The 20,313-nt window shown below is 43.0% G+C and overlaps 1 non-coding gene across 1 annotated transcript; it reads left to right on the top strand.

Moving 5' to 3' along the window:
• Nucleotides 1-11,041: 11,041 nt before the first annotated feature.
• Nucleotides 11,042-11,123, top strand: trnaf-aaa (transfer RNA phenylalanine (anticodon AAA)). Its single transcript has one exon. It is a non-coding gene; the product is annotated as a tRNA-Phe (tRNA).
• Nucleotides 11,124-20,313: the final 9,190 nt, after the last annotated feature.

Raw genomic sequence — 20,313 nt, forward strand, 5'->3', positions numbered from 1 at the left:
CCCTGTTGTAGCGGGCTTCATATCCACACCAATATTTTGGTAAGAAAGTTTCTTTTGAACTCCCTGTTGGATTTCTGGTTGAATATTCTACATTCATCGCGTCTACTTCTGCTGCTCCCCACAAATGGAAACATTCTCTCTGCATCTGTTCTATCGAAACCTTTCATAATTTTAAGCTCTTCTATTAGTTCACCCTTCAACCTTCTTTTTTCAAAGGAAAGGATACCAACGATAACTTCTCTGATTGTCAAAGCTGTACCTCTAGAAATAAAGCCTTGCGCATGATTTGCGTTGATTGACGTTGTTAACCTGTATGGCAACTTTTACTGAGTATTATATTTGTACTCCGAGCTAGCTTTGTTTGTCTACCCCAAACAGGTTCGCATCCTCAAAGTAATGAGAGATCTGCCTCTTCTTCCTACAATATATAACACCTTACATTTATCTGTGTTCGTTTTCCAATTGTATCCCCAGTCTGCAAGTTTAGTAATGTCCTCCTGCAATTTCTTGCATTCCTCCTCTGTATTCACTATCCCCACCACCGTCACAGCCACACAATATTTAGTCATGCGCAAAGTTAGAAATTGTAAATTCAGGTGAATTTATAATGAGGAATGAAAAAATTGCAGACCAATTGTACCAATACTTCGGTTCTGTCTTCACGAAGGAAGATAAAAATAACATTCCGAAGGTACTAGGGGACAATGGGTCGAGTGAGAAGGAGGAAATGAAGGATATCCTTATTAAGCGGGAAATGTGTTGGGAAATTGATGGGATTGAAGTTTGATAATTCACATGGCCTGATAGTCTGCATCCCAGAGTACACAAGGAAGTGGCCCAAGAAGTAATGGATGCATTGGTAATCATTTACCAACAGTCGATCGACTCTGGATCAGTTCCCATGAACTGGAGGGTAGCTAATGTAGCACCACTTTTTCAAAAAGGAGGGAGAGAGAAAACTGGAAATTATCGACTGGTTAGGCTGACATCAGTAGTGGGGAAAATGTTGGAATCAATCATTTAGGATGAAATTGCAGCGCATTTGGAAATCAGTGACAGGATCGGACCAAGTCAGCATGGATTTACGAAAAAGAAATCAATCTTCACAAATCTTCCGGAATTTTTTGAGGATGTAGCTAGTAGAGTGGACAAGGGAGAACCAGTAGATGTGGTGCGTATGGATTTTAAAAAGGCTTTTGACAAAGTACCGCACAAGAGATTGGTGTGCAAAATCAAAGCACATGGTATTAGAGGTAAGATACTGACTTGGAAAGGGAACTGGTTGGCAGACAGGAAGCAGAGAGTCGGGATAAATGGGTCCTTTTCAGAATGGCAGGTAGTGACTAGTGGAGTGCCACAAGGCTCAGTGCCAGTACCTCAGCTCTTTACAATATACATTAACGATTTAGATGAATGAATAGAGTGTAATATCTCCATTTTGCGGATACCCCTAAACTGAGTGGCGGTGTGAGCTGTGAGGAGGACGCTAAGAGGCTGCAGGGTGACATGGACCAGTTAGGTGAGTGGACAAATACATGGCAGATGCAGTATAATATTGATAAACGTGAGGTTATCCATTTTGTGGGCAAAAACACGAAGGCAGAATATTATCTGAATAGCGGCAGATTAGGAGAAGGCGAGGTGCAACGAGACCTGGGTGTCATGGTTCATCAGTCACTGAAAGTGGGCACACAGATACACAGGCGCTAAAGAAGGCAAAACGTATGTTAGCCTTCAAAGCAAGTGGAATTGAATATAGAAGCAGGGAGGACTTAATGCAGCTTTACAGGGCTTTAGTGAGGCCTCACCTGGAAAATTGTGTTCAGTTTTGTTCTGCTCGTCTTAGGAAGGACGTTTTTCTCTTGAGGGAATGCAGCGAAGGTTCACCAGACTGATTCCAGAGTTGGCTGGGCTGTCTTATGAGGAGAGACTGGATCAACAGGGACTTTATTCACTGGAGTTTAGAAGGATGACAGGGGATCTCATAGAAACGTACATGATTCTGACGGGACTGGACAGGATAGATGAGGGAAGAATGTTCCCGATGTTGGGGAAGTCCAGAACCAGGGCAAATAGTCTTAGGATAAGGGGTAGGCCATTTAGGATTGAGATGAGGAGAAACTTCTTCACTCAGAGAGTTGTTAACCTGTGGAATGCCCTGCCGCAGAGAGTTGTTGATGCCAGTTCACTGGATATATGCAAGAGGGAGTTAGATTAAGGTTAAGGTTAAGGGGATCAAGGGGTATGGAGAGAAAGCAGGAAAGCGGTATTGAAGGAATGATCAGCCATGATCTTATTAAATGACGGTGCAGGCTCGAAGGGCCGAATGCCCTACTCCTGCACCTATTTTCTATGTTTCTACCTTTCTATGTATCTAAATCATTAATATAAATTATGAACTACAGTATTCCGAGCACTGATCCTCGTGGGTCACCATCATTCACCTTCTGCCAATGTGAGTAGTTATATTTGACTTGGCTGGTCCAGATAAGTTCGTGATGAATGTTGGCCAGCAGGATGTTGTAGGTGGGGGATTATGTGAAGGTCATGGCATTGAATGTCAATTCACGCTGGTTTGACTATCGCTTGCTGGAGATAGTCATTGCCTGCCACTTATGAGATGCGAGTTTAATAATCTGCTGGATGTGGTTATTTGTGGCACACAAAAACATATGCAGAGTAGTTGCTGAAAGGATAGTGAATGATTGGTAAATGCAGTCTTTATGTGGAGAGAATGTAAATTTTAACAGCCAGCAGAAAATATTTAAGAGAGGGAAGATTGATTATGAAATAAACTAGCACGACAGGTAACAATTGTAAAAACAGATAGTAAGAGTTTCTACAGGTATATTGAATGGAAAAGAGTTGCGAAACTAAATGTTGCGAGACTGAGGCATTAATAATGTGGAACAGGGAAATGGCATAGTCGTTGAACACATATTTTGTATCAGTCGAAGGCCGACGTTCAAAGGTAGAAGGCTCTAAAAACATCCTAATAGTGGAAAAACAAGGGGTGATAAGGAGAGAGGAACGTAATGCATTATCGGACTAAAGACGGTCCAGTTACCTGGACTTGACTGCTTATATCCTCGGGTCCTAAGAGAAGTTGCTTTATTGTTGTGAATGCATTAGTTGTTATTTACGAAAATGACCGGGATTCTGTACGCTCCCAGCGCCTTGGAAAACTGCAAATGTAACGCCACTATTTATAAAAATGAGGCAGGTAAAAAGCAGGAAACGATCGCCCAGTTAACTGAAAATCTATAGTTGCGAAAATGCTGGAGTCCATTATTAAGGAAGCAGTAGCGCGACACTTCGAAAAACATGTTTCAATTAAGCAGAATCAGCATGGTTTTATGAAAATGAATTGATGACTGACACATTTGCTGGAGATCTTTGAGGATGCAGCGAGCAGGTGGTTTAGGGAGAACAAGTAGATGTGTTGTATTTGGATCTGCAGATGGCGTTCGATAAGTGCCACATAAGATATTACTGCACAAAGTAAAACCACACGGGGTTGGAATTAAAGTATCGGCTAACTATCAGAACACCGAGCGTCTGGATGAATGGATCATTTTCCGGGTAGCAAACAGTGACTCGTGGGGTGCGGCAGGGGTCAATTATTTGCAGTCTAGATTAATGTTTTGGATGAAGGGACCGGGTGCAATGTAGCCAAGTTTGATGATGATAAAAAGATGGGTGGGAAAGCAAATTGTGACGAGGATGCAAAGCATCTGCAACGGGATAGAGATAGGTTAATTGCTTGGAACAAAAATTGGCAGATGGATTATAATGTTTGAAAATGTGAAGTTATCCACTTTGGCAGAAATAATAGAAAACCATTTTTTTATTTAAATGGAGAAACATTGCAAATCGCTGCAGTACAATGAGACCTGGGGGTGCTTGTGCATGAAACACAAAAGATTAATCGGCATTTGCAGCAAGTAATAAGAAAGGCCGATTTAATGCTGGCCTTTTTTAAAATGTGGATATAGTATAAAAGCAGAGAACTCGAGCTGCAACTGTGCAGGTGTTGGTGAGGCCACACCCGGACTATTGCGTGCAGTTTTGCTCTCCATACTTAAGGAAGGATTTCCTTGCAGTGGAAACTGCTCACAGAAGATTCACTGGGTTAATTCCGCAGTTGAGGGGGTTGACCGTTGAAGAAAGGTTGCGTAGGTTGGGCCTATACACACTGGAGTTCAGAAGAATGATAGGTGATCTTATTGAAACATATTTCAATAAGAGGGCTCGAAAAAGGGGCATGCAAAGAAGATATTTCCACTCCTTGGGTAAACTAAAGCAAATCGACATCCTCTTAGAATAAGGGGCCGCGCATTTAAAACTGAGATGAGGAGAAATTTTTTCTCTCAGAGCGTTGGAAATGTATGCAATTCTCTGTCCCAGGGAGCAGAAGAGGCTGGGTCATTGAATAGATTTAAAGCCAAGATAGACAGTTTTTGAGAGATAAAAGAGTAAAGGGTTATGGGGAGCGCGAAGGGATATGGAGCTGAGGCCAAGATCAGATCAACCATGATCTTATTGAGGTGGAGCAGGCTTGAAGTGCCAAAAGACCTTCTCCTGCTCCTATTTCTTATGTTCTTATCTTGTAATTGATGGCTAGTGCAGGAATTTGAAGACGCCTGTATAATTTCAGCTTCCAACATAAAAGTATGTTGAAAGTAGCCATTCAAAGAAAGGCTGGTAGATGAATTGGTTAGAACGTGGTGTTACTCATGCCACATTCATGGGTTTTAACCCATTGCGGCCCATTGACATTTATTTGTGGGGCATTTGGTATTTTCATTTTGTATTTTTCATCAGCTTTAAACGTTTGATAGGAAATTCACGTCACCCATATAAATTTTTGGAAGTAATGCTTTAAATGTTATTTCTGCCGAGCGCTCAAAAACCTGACAACTTAGCACTGTGTTTTTCTGGCCACAGCTATAACTTGACCTGCCGAGTTTATTCCAGCATTTATTGAACAATTCCATATGCAGCATCTGCTCCACTATGCAATTTATTTTAGAGCCGTGTCCCAATTTGTATTATTAAAGAAATTGTTGCAAAATTAGTTGGAGTTTGTAAAGTGAAAAAAAGTTCAATCGGTGGATTGGTGCTTCAGCGGTATAAAGCTCGTCTACTCTTAAATCTGTTGAGGACCCACTCTTGTACAATAACATCTTACCTGTAATGCGTTGACCAGAACTGCATGCAGTACTTTAGCTATGTTCCAACCAGGAATTTTTGTAGCATTTCAAGCATAACTGCCCTGCTCTTGTATTCCATGCCTCTCCTGTTAAATGTACGTATCCCGTATGCCTTTTAACCATGTGTCATTCTAAATTAATGGATCTGAATACATGCATTCCGAGGACCCTCTTTTCCTCTATGTGTCGCAGTGCCCTACCACTGATTGTTTATTCCCTTGCCTTGTTAGCCCTGCCCAAATATATTACCTCATACATATCCAGATTGAATTACATTTTTCACTGTTCTGCACATCTGGCCAGTGCATTTATATATTCCTGTTGTCTACGGCTTTCCTCTTCATTATCTATCACACAGCCGGTTTTAGCATAATCTTAAAATTCTTAATCATACATCCTGTATTCAAGTCTAATCATTGTTATGTACCACAAAAAGCAAGAGACCTAGAACTGAGCCCTGGGGAATCTCACCGGAAACACAATTCCAACCACGCCTGTGCGTGATGGCATATTCCAAATGCAAAGGATGGGTGAATAAGGCAAAGGAGCTGAAGGCACAGATAGACATCGTGAAATATGATGATACATTAGCGATTACAGAAACATGGCATAAAGAGGGGCAGGATAGGCCTCTCTACATTCCTGGTTACAGGATTTTCAAACAAGTTAAGGATGGGCATAAAAATGAATGGGTGGCAATTTTTGTTCAATAAACAGTTGCAGCTGTGAGAACGGATCATATGTTAAAATATGTTAATATATCAATTACTTCAATATTAACTTGATATAAGTAGTATAAAATTGACGGCACAGAATAGCTTAACTGCATTCAGGATAACTTTTTTTTAGTCAATTAATAGCAAGCCAAACAAGGGAAGTTGCGGTTTTGTACTTAGTTTTACGTATTTAAGCTGGGCAGATGGAAATCATGTCAGTGGGAGAGTCACTGCAGTGCATCCGCGAAGCTGAGAAATTCGTGGATAGCACGTTTCTTGATATGGTCACCTCGCAGCCTAAAAGTGTGCAGGGTGAAAATGAATGTGTGGCCGCCAGACTGAAGAGGAGGAACAGCCAGGAAGTTCAGGTTACACCTGAGTGCTTCTCACTCTCTAACCAGCTTTCTGTCATGAGTACTGGTGGTGGGGGGGGGGGTGCAGGTTGATTCTTCGGGGAATGCAGCCAGAGCGAAGTCCACGGCAGCACTGCCGGCTCAGCTTCCCAGGAGGTAGGAAGACGAGTGGGAGCAATATTGGTAAAAGATTCAATAGTTAGCCGTGCAGACACGCCGCAGACATCACTCCAGAATGATATGTTCCCTCCATGATGCCATGGTCAAGGATATAACTGAGCGGTTGCAGGGGATGCTTGGGGGATAGGATGAACAGCCAGAGGACTTGATCCATTATGATACCAATGACACAGGTCGCAAGTTGGATGAGGCATTGCATGCTGATTTGGAGGAGCTAGGAGAGGGATTAAAAAGCATGAGGTGCAGCACTTTTTTTGTGGTGGAGGAGCAGCGAGAGATCATGGCGGAGATGCTGCGAATGTTTGTGGCGGAGAAGCGGCCAGATATTTTTGCGGAGGAGCAGTAACAGAGCGTGGCGGATGTGCAGCTAATGCTTTTGTTGCAGAGGAACGGCAAGAGATCGTGGTGGAGAAATGATCAAAGATCACGGTGGAAGTGGAGCGAGTGGTGGAGGAATGGTGAGAGTTCGTTGCAGAGGTGCGACAAATGAGGGTACGGGTCCCAGAATAACCGACGGCCCGGGGCAGTACTGGTTCGCCCACACTGCAAAATGATGTGCACTAGGTCCATGCAGCAGAAGAGTTCTCCAGTCAACCTGCTTAATCCATGCCACGAGATAAACTCCTAGCTCTGTCAAGTCCCTATGGTGGCTTATGTACAAAGGTCACTACATGTTAAAAAGATCCACTCGCAGGCATCTTCCCCCCTTTCAATTGGAGTTCAGGACTGAATTATCGGGTCCTTCATTGAAACAACTGTGAACTCATGTTGAAAGAAGTCATGCTTGTTCGAGAGAACGTCCAAGATGATGATAAAAAGCAGCACCTCAAAGTGAGTAATTACGGCTTACGCCAGGTGCCACGTGCCAGCGAGGAAAATGATATTGGAGCATTTACTGTGACATGACTGAAAGAAGGGCAGGTATGATAGATCAACATTCCTGGTTACATGTTTGTCAGGCAGGTGAGAGGGGTGATAAAACCGAGGAGAGGGGGAAGTCGCAGTATTGATTAAGTAAACAATTGCAGCTGTGAGGTGAGATAATGTGTTAGAAGTGTCTTCAATTCAGGCTATATGAAATAAATTGAATAATATAAAAGGTGCTGGGAGTGTACTATAGACGCCCAAAGGGAGATCGACGAGAAAATATGGAGGCAAAGGTATGAGAAGTGCTAAAATTTGAGGGAAGTAATAGTTGGCGATTTCAACTACCCTAATATTAACTAGGATAGAATTGGTGTGAAAATATAGCGGGTGCAGAATTACTGAAATTTAATCAGGAGATAATTTTTAGCCAATATGTAGCAAGACCAACATGATAGGGGGCGGTTCTGGGCTTAGATTGAGCGAATGGTTCTGAGCAGGTCGAAGGTGCATCAATCGGGAGCATTTTGGTGCTTGTGATCATAACTCAGTTAGATTTAGTGTAGTTATGAAAATTGACAAAGATACACCAGGAATACAAAATCTCAAAGTGGGAAAAGACAATTTTGGTAAACAGAGATCGGATTGAGCCAAAGTGGACTGGAAACAGCTACTTGAAGGCAAAAACTATGTTAGAGAATTGGGAGGCATTCAATGAGCAGATCCTCAGAGTTCAGCACAAATATGCTCCTTCAAGGAAAAGGTTGGGAATAGCAAATCTAAAGCCCTTTGGGTGTCAAGGTGCTTGCAGCGCAGAATAAAGAAATTGGGGGAAATATGCCAAAGCTTGGGCTGAATAGTTCAGAAAATCTTGAGGACTAAAGAAAGTGTAAAGTTGAAATTTAAAAGGAAATTGGGAAAGCAAAGAGAGAATAAAAATATATTGCCAAGTAAATCAAGCGAAGTGCGAATATTGACTAATACATTTAGAGCAAAGGATATCAAAAGAAAGTTGTAGGTATCATTAGAGATGATAAAGGTAATCTGTGTGTGGAGGCAGAATATTTGTGTATGCTTTTCATGAATACTTTTCAACTGTTTTCACAAAAGTGAGGGGCGATGCAGACGTTGCAATCGGTGAGAAGTGAGAAATATTAACTGAAATTAGCACAGTGATAAAGGTAGTATTGAGGGATTTAACACCTTTGAAGATGGAAAACTTCACAGGGCCGAGAGAAGCAAAAGAGGAAATAGTACAAGGTCTGACCATCATAATACTCTCTGGCTCCGGGTGTCGTGCCAAAAGACTGGAGGACTGCGAATGTCGTACATTTGTTTAAAAATGGATAGAATAACAATTAAAGACCAGTCAGCTGTACCTCGGCTGTGGGAACATTATTTGTAAAGATTCTGAGGAACAGGATAAATATTCATTGACAAAGACACAGATTAATCAAGGACAGTCAGCATGGATTTGTTCAGGGAAGGTTGTGTCTGCTTAAATCAAATTCATTTTCTGAGGAGGTAACAAAGAGTGCCGATGAGGGTAGTACATTTTTTGTAGTGCATGTGGATTTTAGCAATGCTTATGACAAGGTCCCATATGACAGACTCTTCGCGAAAGTAAAAGTCCATGGATCCAAGACAAAGTGGCAAAGTTAAATCCAAAATTGACTCTGAGCCAGGAAGCAAAGAGCAATCGGTGTTTTTGGAACTGGAAGGCTGCTCGAGGGAAGATCCGCAGGACTCCGGAGGAGTTTCCTTTTTCTTTGTGGTAGGTATCAATGATTTAGATTTGAATGAAGGGCATATGATTAAAACGTTTGCAGATGATACAAAAATTGGCTATGTGGTAAATAATGAAAAAATAAAGTTGTTGAATGCAGGAAGATATCAATGAAATGATCAGCTCGGCAGAATTGTGGCTTGTGGAAACCAATCTGTCGAAACGTGACGTAATAGATTTGTGGAGGGCGAACTAGGCAAAGGAACGCACGTTATCTGGCAGGACACTGAGAAGTGTAATGGAAGAAAGGGAAATTTGAATGCTCGTCCACAAATCCGCGAATGTAGCAGGACAGGCAAAAAAGATCGTTCAGAAGGCATACTGAATGCTTTCCTTAATTTGCCGAGGCATAGAATACAAGAGGGATCATCAAATGTGTTATATGGGTCGAATCGATAAATAGAAAAGGGCGATCACACTGCTGCGTGTGTATTATAGAACCGAAAACTGTGGGAGGTAGATGGAGGATAAAATATGGAGGCAAATCGCAGTGGGGCATAAACCATAGGGCAGTAAAAGTCGGGGATGTTAACTATCCAAATATTGGGACACATATAGTGTGAAGGAGAAGGAGTTGGGAATTCTTAAAATATATTCAAGATCATTTATTTTAGTCAGTATGTAACACACCCAAGAGGAGATGTGGCGGTTTTGGATTTTGTTTGGCGAAATGAAACTGAGCAGATTGAAGGGGTATCAGTGGGGGAGCAATTGGATGCTCGTGACCATAATTCAGTCAGATTCAAGTTAGTTGTGGATAAGGATAAAAGTCCCAAATTGGGGAAAAGCTAATTTTGATAAGTTGAGGAGTGTTTTGGCCACAGTGGACAGGAAACAGCTACTTTTAGGTCAATCATTTTCGGAACAGTGGGAGGCATTCAAGGAGGAGATCAGGAAGACTAAGGCCAAACATGTGCGCTTAAAGTAAAAGGCTGGGAAAAATAAGTCTAGAGGCGCCTGGATGTCTGGGGACTTACAGGGGAGGATTAAGAAAAAAGAGGACGCTTTTTCATGTACCAACGGCTAAATACTAATGAATCTTTGCAGGAATATAGAAAGTTAAGAGAAAAAATTAAAAATGATATTAGGAATGCTAAGAGAGAGCATGCAAAATTCTTGGCTAGTAAAATTAAGGAAAACCCAAAGGTGTTGTATAAATATATGAAGAGTAAGATGTTAACTAAAGAAAGGATAGGACCTCTTCGAGAACACGGGGGTAATCTTTGTGTGCAGGCGCAATATTTTGCTGAGCTTCTTAACGAATACTTTGCATCTGTTTTCACAAAGGAAAGTGGCAATGCAGATACTGCCATCGAGGAGGAGTGTGATATTCAGGATGAAATAAACATAGAAAGAGAGGAAGCATTAACGGTTTGAGCTGATTTGAAAGTAGATAACTCCCCAGGACCGGATCACTTCTATCCTACTTCAACTCATCCTATAAGCAGATCATTGTATTACTTTCACACTCATGTGCTCAGTTTGCACCCTCTTTTAAGCATCGGTGTTATTCGCCTCAACTACTACTCGTGGTAGCACCTTCCACATTCTGATCAATCTTAGGTAAATAAGTTGCTCTTGAATTGCCTACTTAATTCATCAGTGTCTGTCTTACATTGATGACATGTAATTCTGAACTCCTGCACAATAATAAATATTTTCTCAACGTCGACGCTATCATATCACTTCATAATATTAAGTCAATATCTGTCTTGGCTTTTTCAGAGAAAAGCTCCCCAGTCTGTTCAGTTTTTCACGATAAGTAAATCCTTCCAGTTCTGGACGAATTGCTTTTTGTTGTGCTGTGAGATTCAACTATTCTACGATTTAGTTTTCACATCGACTGGGAGACACAACAGGACAAACATGCCGACAAATTGTCTTAATTTTCAACCGACCATTAGATTATTAACAAAAAGGCAAAATGTAGCTGTGATGGCCGAGTGGTTAAGGCGTTGGACTAAAATTCCAGTCGCGTTTCCCCGCGCTGGTTCGAACCCTGCTCACACCGATTCGACAGCAAGCATTGTATTTGCTTTAATCGTTTCGCTGAAGAGATGACTGAAACCGAGACGAAACCGAATTCCCGCAACTGCCTTTTCGAAACATGGAAAATAGGTGCAGGAGTAGGTCATTCGGCCCTTCTAACCTGCACCACCATTCAATGAGTTCATGGCTGAACATGCAACTTCAGTACCCCATTCCTGCTTTCTCATCATACCCCTTGATTCCCCTAGTAGTAAGGACTTCATCCAACTCCTTTTTTGAATACATTGAGTGAATTGGACTCAACAACTTTCTGTGGTAGAGAATTCCACAGGTTCACCACTCTCTGGGTGAAGAAATTCCTCCTCATCTCGGTCCTAAATGGCTTTCCCCTTATCCTTAGACTGTGACCCCTGGTTCTGTACTTCCCCAACATTGGGAACATTCTTCCTGCATCTAACCTGTCTAAACCCGTCAGAATTTTAAACGTTTCTATGAGGTCCCCTCTCATTCTTCTGAACTCCAGTGAATACAAGCCCAGTTGATCCAGTCTTTCTTGATAGGTCAGTCCCGCCATCTCGGGAATCAGTCTGGTGAACCTTCGCTGCACTCCCGCAATAGCAAGAATGTCCTTCCTCAGGTTAGGAGACCAAAACTGTACACAATACTCCAGGTGTGGCCTCACCAAGGCCCTGTACAATTGTAGCAACACCTCCCTGCCCTTGTACTCAAATCCCCTCGCTATGAAGGCCAACATGCCATTTGCTTTCTTAACCGCCTGCTGTACCTGCATGCCAACCTTCAATGACTGATGTACCATGACATCCAGGTCTCTTTGCACCTGCCCTTTTCCTAATCTGTCACCATTCAGATGATAGTCTGTCTCTCTGTTTTTACCACCAAAGTGGATAACCTCACATTTATCCACATTATACTTCATCTGCCATGCATTTGCCACTCACCTAACCTATCCAAGTCGCTCTGCAGCCTCATAGAATCCTCCTTGCAGCTCACACTGCCACCCAACTTAGTGTCATCCTCAAATTTGGAGATACTACATTTAATCCCCTCGTCTAAATCATTAATGTACAGTGTAAACAGCTGGGGCCCCAGCACAGAACCTTGCGGTACCCCACGAGTCACTGCCTGCCATTCTGAAAAGTTTCCATTTACTCCTACTCTTTGCTTCCTGTCTGACAACCAGTTCTCAATCCATGTCAGCACACTACCCCCAATCCCATGTGCTTTAACTTTGCACATTAATCTCTTGTGTGGGACCTTGTCGAAAGCCTTCTGAAAGTCCAAATATACCACATCAACTGGTTCTCCCTTGTCCACTCTACTGGAAACATCCTCAAAAAATTCCAGAAGATTTGTCAAGCATGATTTCCCTTTCACAAATCCATGCTGACTTGGACCTATCATATTACCTCTTTCCAAATGCACTGCTATGACATCCTTAATAATTGATTCCATCATTTTACCCACTACCGATGTCAGGCTGACCGGTCTGTAATTCCCTGTTTTTTCTCTCCCTCCTTTTTTAAAAAGTGGGGTTACATTGGCTACGCTCCACTCCATAGGAACTGATCCAGAGTCTATGGAATGTTGGAAAGTGACTGTCAATGCATCCACTATTTCCAAGGCCACCTCCTTAAGTACTTTGGGATGCAGTCCATCAGGTCCTGGGGATTTATCGGCCTTCAATCCCATCAATTTCCCCAACACAATTTCCCGACTAATAAGGATTTCCCTCAGTTCCTCCTCCTTACGAGACCCTCCGACCCCTTTTATATCCGGAAGGTTGTTTGTGTCCTCCTCAGTGAATACCGAACCAAAGTACTTGTTCAATTGGTCCGCCATTTCTTTGTTCCCCGTCATGACTTCCCCTGATTCTGACTGCAGGGGACCTACGTTTATCATTTTATTACAATGATAGATGCAAACGTATTATTCGAATTGGAAACACTAATAATTTACTAGCATCAATTAGTGATTGTTGGTTTGTTCGAAACTTTTCAAAATCGGTGAGAAATATACACAGAAAACAGCATTAAAAAGTGCATTTTTATAAAGAGCCCTGCAATGTTTGGGAGGAAACCACATTCAGCTGATGAGCTGAATAAGATTAGGCAGTACTCAAACCTACAATCTTCTGATAACATCAGTGTTTGCACCGCAGTTAGACTCTTTATCCATTCGACCACGCTGCTCCTGCAGTGCACAGCAGACGAATGGTGAGAATGAGCGAAGATTCACCGGAATTTTCTTTATTTCAGTTCCATACTGAGAACCGCAAACCAATCAACGGCAGTGGGCCATTAACTGATTGAAATACGATAAGTCCCAAATTCTAGGAGATAATCGAATTGTTCATTAAATGCTGGAAACTCTCCGTAGTTCCACGAGCGCTTGGCAGAATAAAGATTTTGCAGCATTGCTTCAATTTATTGCAGGGCTCTTGTGAGTTTCGTTCCTAAATTTTTAAGCTGCTCAACAATAACAAAGCTCAGGTACTCGCAACACCGCCCTCCCACACGCAAATAAAAATGTCCCGTTTGTTGATCGAACCCACGGCCTTCACGTCAACAACACGATACATTAACCATCTGAATTAACCGGTCCTACTATCGTGTACTTTTATCGGACGATCTAAAAGAAAACAACGTGCATTTCTGCAGCGTCGTTCACTTCAGGACTTCCCAAAGCGGTTCACAGCAAGTTAAGTAGGTTTACAATGTGGTCACTTTTCTAATGTAGGAAATTCAGAAGCAGATTTGCAACAGCAAGAACCCACGATGTGATAGTGACCAGATGTGGGTTGAAGGAAGTACATTAGCCCCATGAGATCGGAGTGAACTCTCCTGCTCTCCTTCCGATTAGTGGGCGTGGGATCTTTTACGTCCAGCTCGGAGGGCAGACAGAGTCTCGGTTTAAGATCTCAACCGAAAGTTGCAACTCCGAAAGTGCAGTGCTCCCTCACTACTGCCTCTTCTATAGTAAAAAACCTACTTGAAATCCGCATCATCAATCTGTCTGTCGCAGATGCAACTGACCATGGCAATATTGGTAGTAGTGAACACTGGACAAACCCTTGTGGATACCAAGTCCTGTCGTCACACGAAGGATACTCTGCATCGTGTTGTCTTGCAGTACCACCGTGCTAAATGGGATAGATTCTGAAGAGATCTAGCAGCTGAAAGCTGGGCATCCTTGAGTTTCTGTAGGATAATCAGAAGCAGCAGAATATTATTCCACACAATCTGTAATCTTATGTGCAAGCATATACCTCACTCTACCGTTACCTTGTAAACAGAGCACCAAACCTGGGTAAAGCCTCAGCCTCATTTTTTCAAGTGAAAATAGACCCAGCATGTTCATCCTTTCGTATTATGTGTACACTGGCTGTTACGGTATCATCTTTGTAAATATTCTCTGCATCCTCTTCAAAGCCTCGATATGATTTTTATAATATGGCGAATGGAACTGTAAGCAGCACTCTGTGTGGCTGAACAAAGTTGAAATACAGGTTTAGCATAACGTCGCTATTTTTATATTCTGCACGTGTATTAGTAAATAATCTCGTTGTCTTTGCCTTTGTATAGACTTGATAACCTGTGTATTAACGTTCAGAGTTTTCAAAATTTTTCTTCCGTGTTCACTTTGATCCTCTACACCACCCAGACTGGCATCCTCCAATAACATATAACCACCCTATTTTCCTAACAAAATATAACACCTCATATTTATATGGTTTGAAATTCAAATGCAAATTTATTAATGCCCTCCTCTAATTTGTTGCAGTCCACCTCACTTTTGACCACCCCCCTAATTAGGTTCACTTCCAAATTATGTTTTTGTTCCACGGTCAAATTTTCAATATAATTTGTGAACAACAATGGTCCCAGCACAGATCTTTGTGGAACACCACGACCCACCTTCTGCCAATGTGAAAAGTTCCCTTTTAACCCTACCCTCTGCTTTATGTCTTGAAACCAGCGCGCTATCGATTCTTCTAGTTGTCTCTTGACTCAGCATTCTCTGACCTGGCTTGAGGGTCTTCTTGTTCCTGTGAAACAATCTAGATGTCCTAATGTTTTATTTAATTAATTCAAGCATATGGGCATCGCTAGCAAGGGCAGCATTTGTTGCCCATCTATAATTGCCCTTGTTAAAGTGTTGGTGAGCAACCATATGCAACTGAATGTCTCACCAGGCATTTCAGCGGGCAGTTAAGTGTCAACCACGTTGCTGTGAGTCCAGGGTCACATATAGGACCAGACTAGTATGGTCAGCAGATATCCTTCCAGAAATGAGACTCGTGAATCAGATGGGTTTGTTACGATAATGGTCACCATTACTGATACTTTAAACTCCAGATTTATTTAAGTAAATTTTCATTACCCTACTCGATTGGTGGTCTGTAATTTTCTGTCTCCGGATTACTAGTCCAGTGAAATAACAGTCATGCTACTATGATTGGCGGCCTGTGTAATGTGCTCGAGGGGTTGAATGACACCTCCTCTTCCTGGGCAACAGTTGGAGGTGAGGAATGGCAACACCCTGGACGGTGAGAGAACCATCATGTCACTATTATTGATCTCCGCCTGTTTAATGTCCTCGAGGGTCTGAATGACTCCTCCTGTCCGTGTGTAATAACTGAAGAGTCCTTTATCGTAAAATGCTTCGGATGCGCACCCGATTTATTTGATTCCCACTTCGATTAAGAACAAGATCCGACTTCCTGTATTGTCGAAATTACATCCGACAATGGCGCACTCTGGTGTCAGTTAACCCACACGTAAATATATTACCCTGTTCATCATGTTGAGGGATGGAATGGCATCCCCCTGGTCCTGTGTAATAGGCAGGAGGTGCAGAATGGCCTCATCCTATTTCTGTGCAACATGTTCGTGGGTTTGGCATTGCTATCTCGTCATCTACGCTGCAGGTTCGCACGACAGAATAGAGTTCGACTGTTCTTCCTCATGTCCTTTGCAACTGATTTGAGGGGTTAATGGACTCCGCCTGTCAACGGCTCGATGTCTTGCGCCTGTTACTGTGCGAATGACTCAGGGCGCCCAGAGAATTCAGAGGATAATTGGAGCCTTTGTGTAGCAGCAAGTGAGGACCGAAGTTTTACATCTTTGAAGTATTGATTTGCTGCAAAATTGATTGTGCGACACAGGAATCATCAAATCCTTGCCTAAAATCCGTCTGTGGTGGGACTCAAACCCACAATTATTGAATGCCTTCTATTAGATTAACTGAAAGTCTATTTACCTGATATTTTGCACCAATCATTGGACTGTTAAAACAGATCGATTGTATAGCTGTGATGGCCGAGTGTTAAGGCTTTGGACTTAAAATCCAGTGAGGTTTCCCCACACATGTTCGCAGCGATTCCACAGAAAATGTTTACTTCTTTAATTGGCTCGGTGTGGATATCGCTGGAATCTGATCACACTTCTCTTCACTGCCCTTTATTACGCTGATTGATGCGAAGCTGATGGTCGAATTGTAAACACTATTAATTTACAGGCATTAATTAGTGATGGTTGGTTTGTTGGAAACTATTTGCAAAGATCAGCGAGAAATATACACAGGAAACAGGATGAAAAAATGTCATTTAATAAAGAGCCCTGCAATGTTTGGAAGGAAATCACCTTCAGCTAATGAGCGTGAACGTGGTTTGGTTTTAAAAGTTGAACAAGATTGACAAAAGCACCAGCGCAAGCCTCGAATCTGCAATTTTCTGATAAAATTATGGTTTGCACCAAAGTGAGACGCCTTAGCCAAATGGCTTCGCGCTCGCTGCAGTTCAGAGCAGCGTGATGGTGAGATTGAAGGATTACACACCGGAATTGTATTTATTTCTGTTTGATATTTTCCACTGCAGACCAATCAGCGGCAGTGAGGCATTCTGTGATTGAAATACGAGACATCGCAAAAGCCGCGGAGGATATGCAAACGTTCATTAAATGCTGCAAACATACCGCAGGTCCATGATCTTTCTGCATAACTAATGTTTCGCAGCATTACTTCAAAGTATTGCATGGTCCCGTGTGAGTTCCTTTCCTAAATGTTTAAGCTGCTCTCAAATAATTTCACCCGACCATCAAGAATAAAATATATAGCCAGTGCGTGAATAAAATATGCTACTTTGGCGTTATTCGCAGCAGGCTCCAAACAACAGAGCTAGCCGGCCTTATGACTGTGCACTTTTTTCTGACGCTGTGAAAGAAAAAAACTATCATTTCTCCGGCGACTATCACCTCAGGACTTCCCAAAGCAGTTCGCAGCAAATTAAGTACTTCTAAATTGTGGTCACTGTTGTAATGTAGGAAATGCAAAACTTGTCAGCATGGAAGGAGGTCATTTCAGCCCATCGTGTCGGTGCCGGCCGACCAAGACCTTCCCAGCCTGAATCCCACTTTCCAGCTTTATGTCCGCTCTGTAGGTTACTGCAATTTTTAATGCTCATGCAAGTATTTTTAAATTGTACGAGGGATTCTGCCGCTACCAGCCAATCAGGCAGTGAGTTCCAGACTCCCACGACCATCTCATATCTTGTCGAAACAGCCGCACTTCCCCAATAACATTAAATATATTCCCCGTGGTTGTTAACCACTCTGCCAAGCGGATCAAGTCCTTCCTACCCACTCTAACTTGTCCCTTCATAGTTTTATACACCTCAATATGGTCTCGCCTCAGCGTCCTCTGTTCCATAGACAACAGAACAGCATTTCCAATCTTTCCTGAAAGCAAAATTCTCCAGTACAGGCACATTTCTTGTAATCTCCTCTGCACCCTTTCCAGTGCAATCACATCTTTCCTGAAATGTGGTGACCATAACTGAACACAGTACTCCAGCTGCAGCCTAACCAGTGTTTTATACAGTTAAGTATAACGTCCTTGCTCTTGTATTCAATGCTGCAAGAAATATAACAAGTATTCCAAATGCTTTGTGAACTACATTATCGACCTGGCCTGCTACCATCAGAGATCTGTGGACCTGCACTCCGCGGTCCCTTTATTCCTCTACACATTTCAACGTCGTACCAATTAATGTTGATCACCTTGCCTTGTCTAAACTCCCCAAACACATTACCAGGAAATTATCCGAATTGAATTCCTTTGCCACTGTTCTGCCCATCTGCCCAGTGCATTGGTATCTTCCTGCAGTTTGCAGCTTTTTTCTTAATTATGAACGACACAGATACAGGTCATTTGGCCCAAGCAGTCCATGCCAGCATTCATGCTCCACTTCATCCTTCCTGGAACAACTTCTGCCGCATGTGAATAGTTACATTTTACGTGGCACTAATCTCTGGAGAAATACCACCAACGATGTGTCCACAAGATAATCTAAATGTCCCAGGAGGACAGACGCACCAATATGAGTATCCGCGATCAGGCCGACATCCCCATCATCGAAGCACTGACCACACTTGACCAGCTCCATTGAGCGGGCCGCATTGTTCACATGCCTGATGCAAGACTCCCGAAGCAAGCGCTCTACTCGGAAATCCTACATGACAAGCGAAGCACAGTTGGGTAAAGAAAACGTTTCAAGGACACCCTCAAAGCCTCCTGATAAAATGCAACATCCCCACCAAAACCTGGGAGTCCTTGGCGAAAGTCCATCCCAATTGGAGGAAGAACATCCGAGAGGGCGCTGAGCAACTCGAGTCTCGTCGGCGAGTGCATGCTGAAAGCAAGCACAGGCAGTGGAAGGACCGTATGGCAAACCAGACTGCCCACCCATATTTTCTTTCAACGAATGACTGTCCCACCTGTGACAGAGACTGTAATTCACTTATTGGACTGTTCAATCACCTAAGAATCACTTTTAGAGTGGAAGCAAGTCTTCCTCGAATTTCGAGGGACGGCCAACAATGATGAATGTCCAGTTATGTTTGTGGTGAATGGTGAGCCCCGAGGATGTTGTTGGTGAGGGATTATGTGATGGTTATTGTTATGTATGTGAACCTTACTTATGTGTAAGAATTGCCACCAGAGGGCACACCTGTGGGAGACCTATGGGCCATCTGTGTGTACCCTGGTGCAAACAGGTATAAAAAGCAGTCCACCACTTTGCTGCATCACTTTGGAGTTATATTAAAGAGACCAAAGTCGCACTGGTTTAAATCTACAACACAGCCTCGTGGATATATCCCAAACATAACAACTGGCGACGAGTTACAACCACCAACTTTCATGCGGAAATGGCTGCCGTTGGTATTCTTGTGAGATTTATTGAGGATGATGATTGGGACGCCTTCGTTGAGTGCCTCGACCAGTACTTTGTGGCAAACAAATTGGTCACGCCTGAAACAGAGATCAAGCGCAGGGCGATTCTCCTCACCATATGTGGGTAATTGGTATATGGCCACCATAAGAACTGGCTGGCACCTGCCAATCTAACGGACAAATCATACAGATAGATTTGCACGCTTGCTAAGGATCACCTCAAGCGCAAGGAGAGCATCCTGATGGCCAGTTACGGCTTTTACTCGCACTGTTGCTCCGTTGGCCAGACCATAGTGAGTTGCATCACTGACCTTAAACGACTTCTGGGGCAGTGCAAATTTGCAGGATCATTGGGTGAAATGTGGCGGGTCTTTTTCGTACTTGGAATTTGCCACGTAGACATCCTTCGCAAGCTGCTGTCTGTTTAATCCCTAGTTCTGAGCAAGGCCATCACGATAGCCCAGGTCTGCATATCAACGAGTGATACACGGACACGATAGGGCTAGGTTGACTCAGAGCCCGCCGTGGAGCGCTAATGTGAATCCATTAACGCCATGCTCGTGCTGCGGGGACAGTCACAGAGACCATCAATATCGTGTTAAGCACTATGTGTGCAAGCGTTGTGGGACAGTGGGCACCTTCAGCGATTGTGCAAGCGACCTCGGACTCACCATGTGGCACAATCAGCAGAGAGCGATGAATCCAGCGCAGACCACGCTGAACGAGCTGGAGAGGCCATCTCAGCTGAAGGATAAGAAGGAAGTGAATGGTACACACATCTTCACCAACAAAAGCCCTCCGATAATGTTAAAAGTAAAACTTAATGGCATTCCAGTCTCCATGGAACTCGACACAGGAGCAAGCTAATCGATAATCTGCCAGAAGTCCTTTGATAAACTGTGGAGTAACAAGGCACAGAGGCCACAACTGAGCGCGATTCACACTACACTGTGCATTTAGAC

Source organism: Pristiophorus japonicus, unplaced genomic scaffold, assembly GCF_044704955.1.
Source record: "Pristiophorus japonicus isolate sPriJap1 unplaced genomic scaffold, sPriJap1.hap1 HAP1_SCAFFOLD_149, whole genome shotgun sequence".
NCBI lineage: Eukaryota > Metazoa > Chordata > Chondrichthyes > Pristiophoridae > Pristiophorus > Pristiophorus japonicus.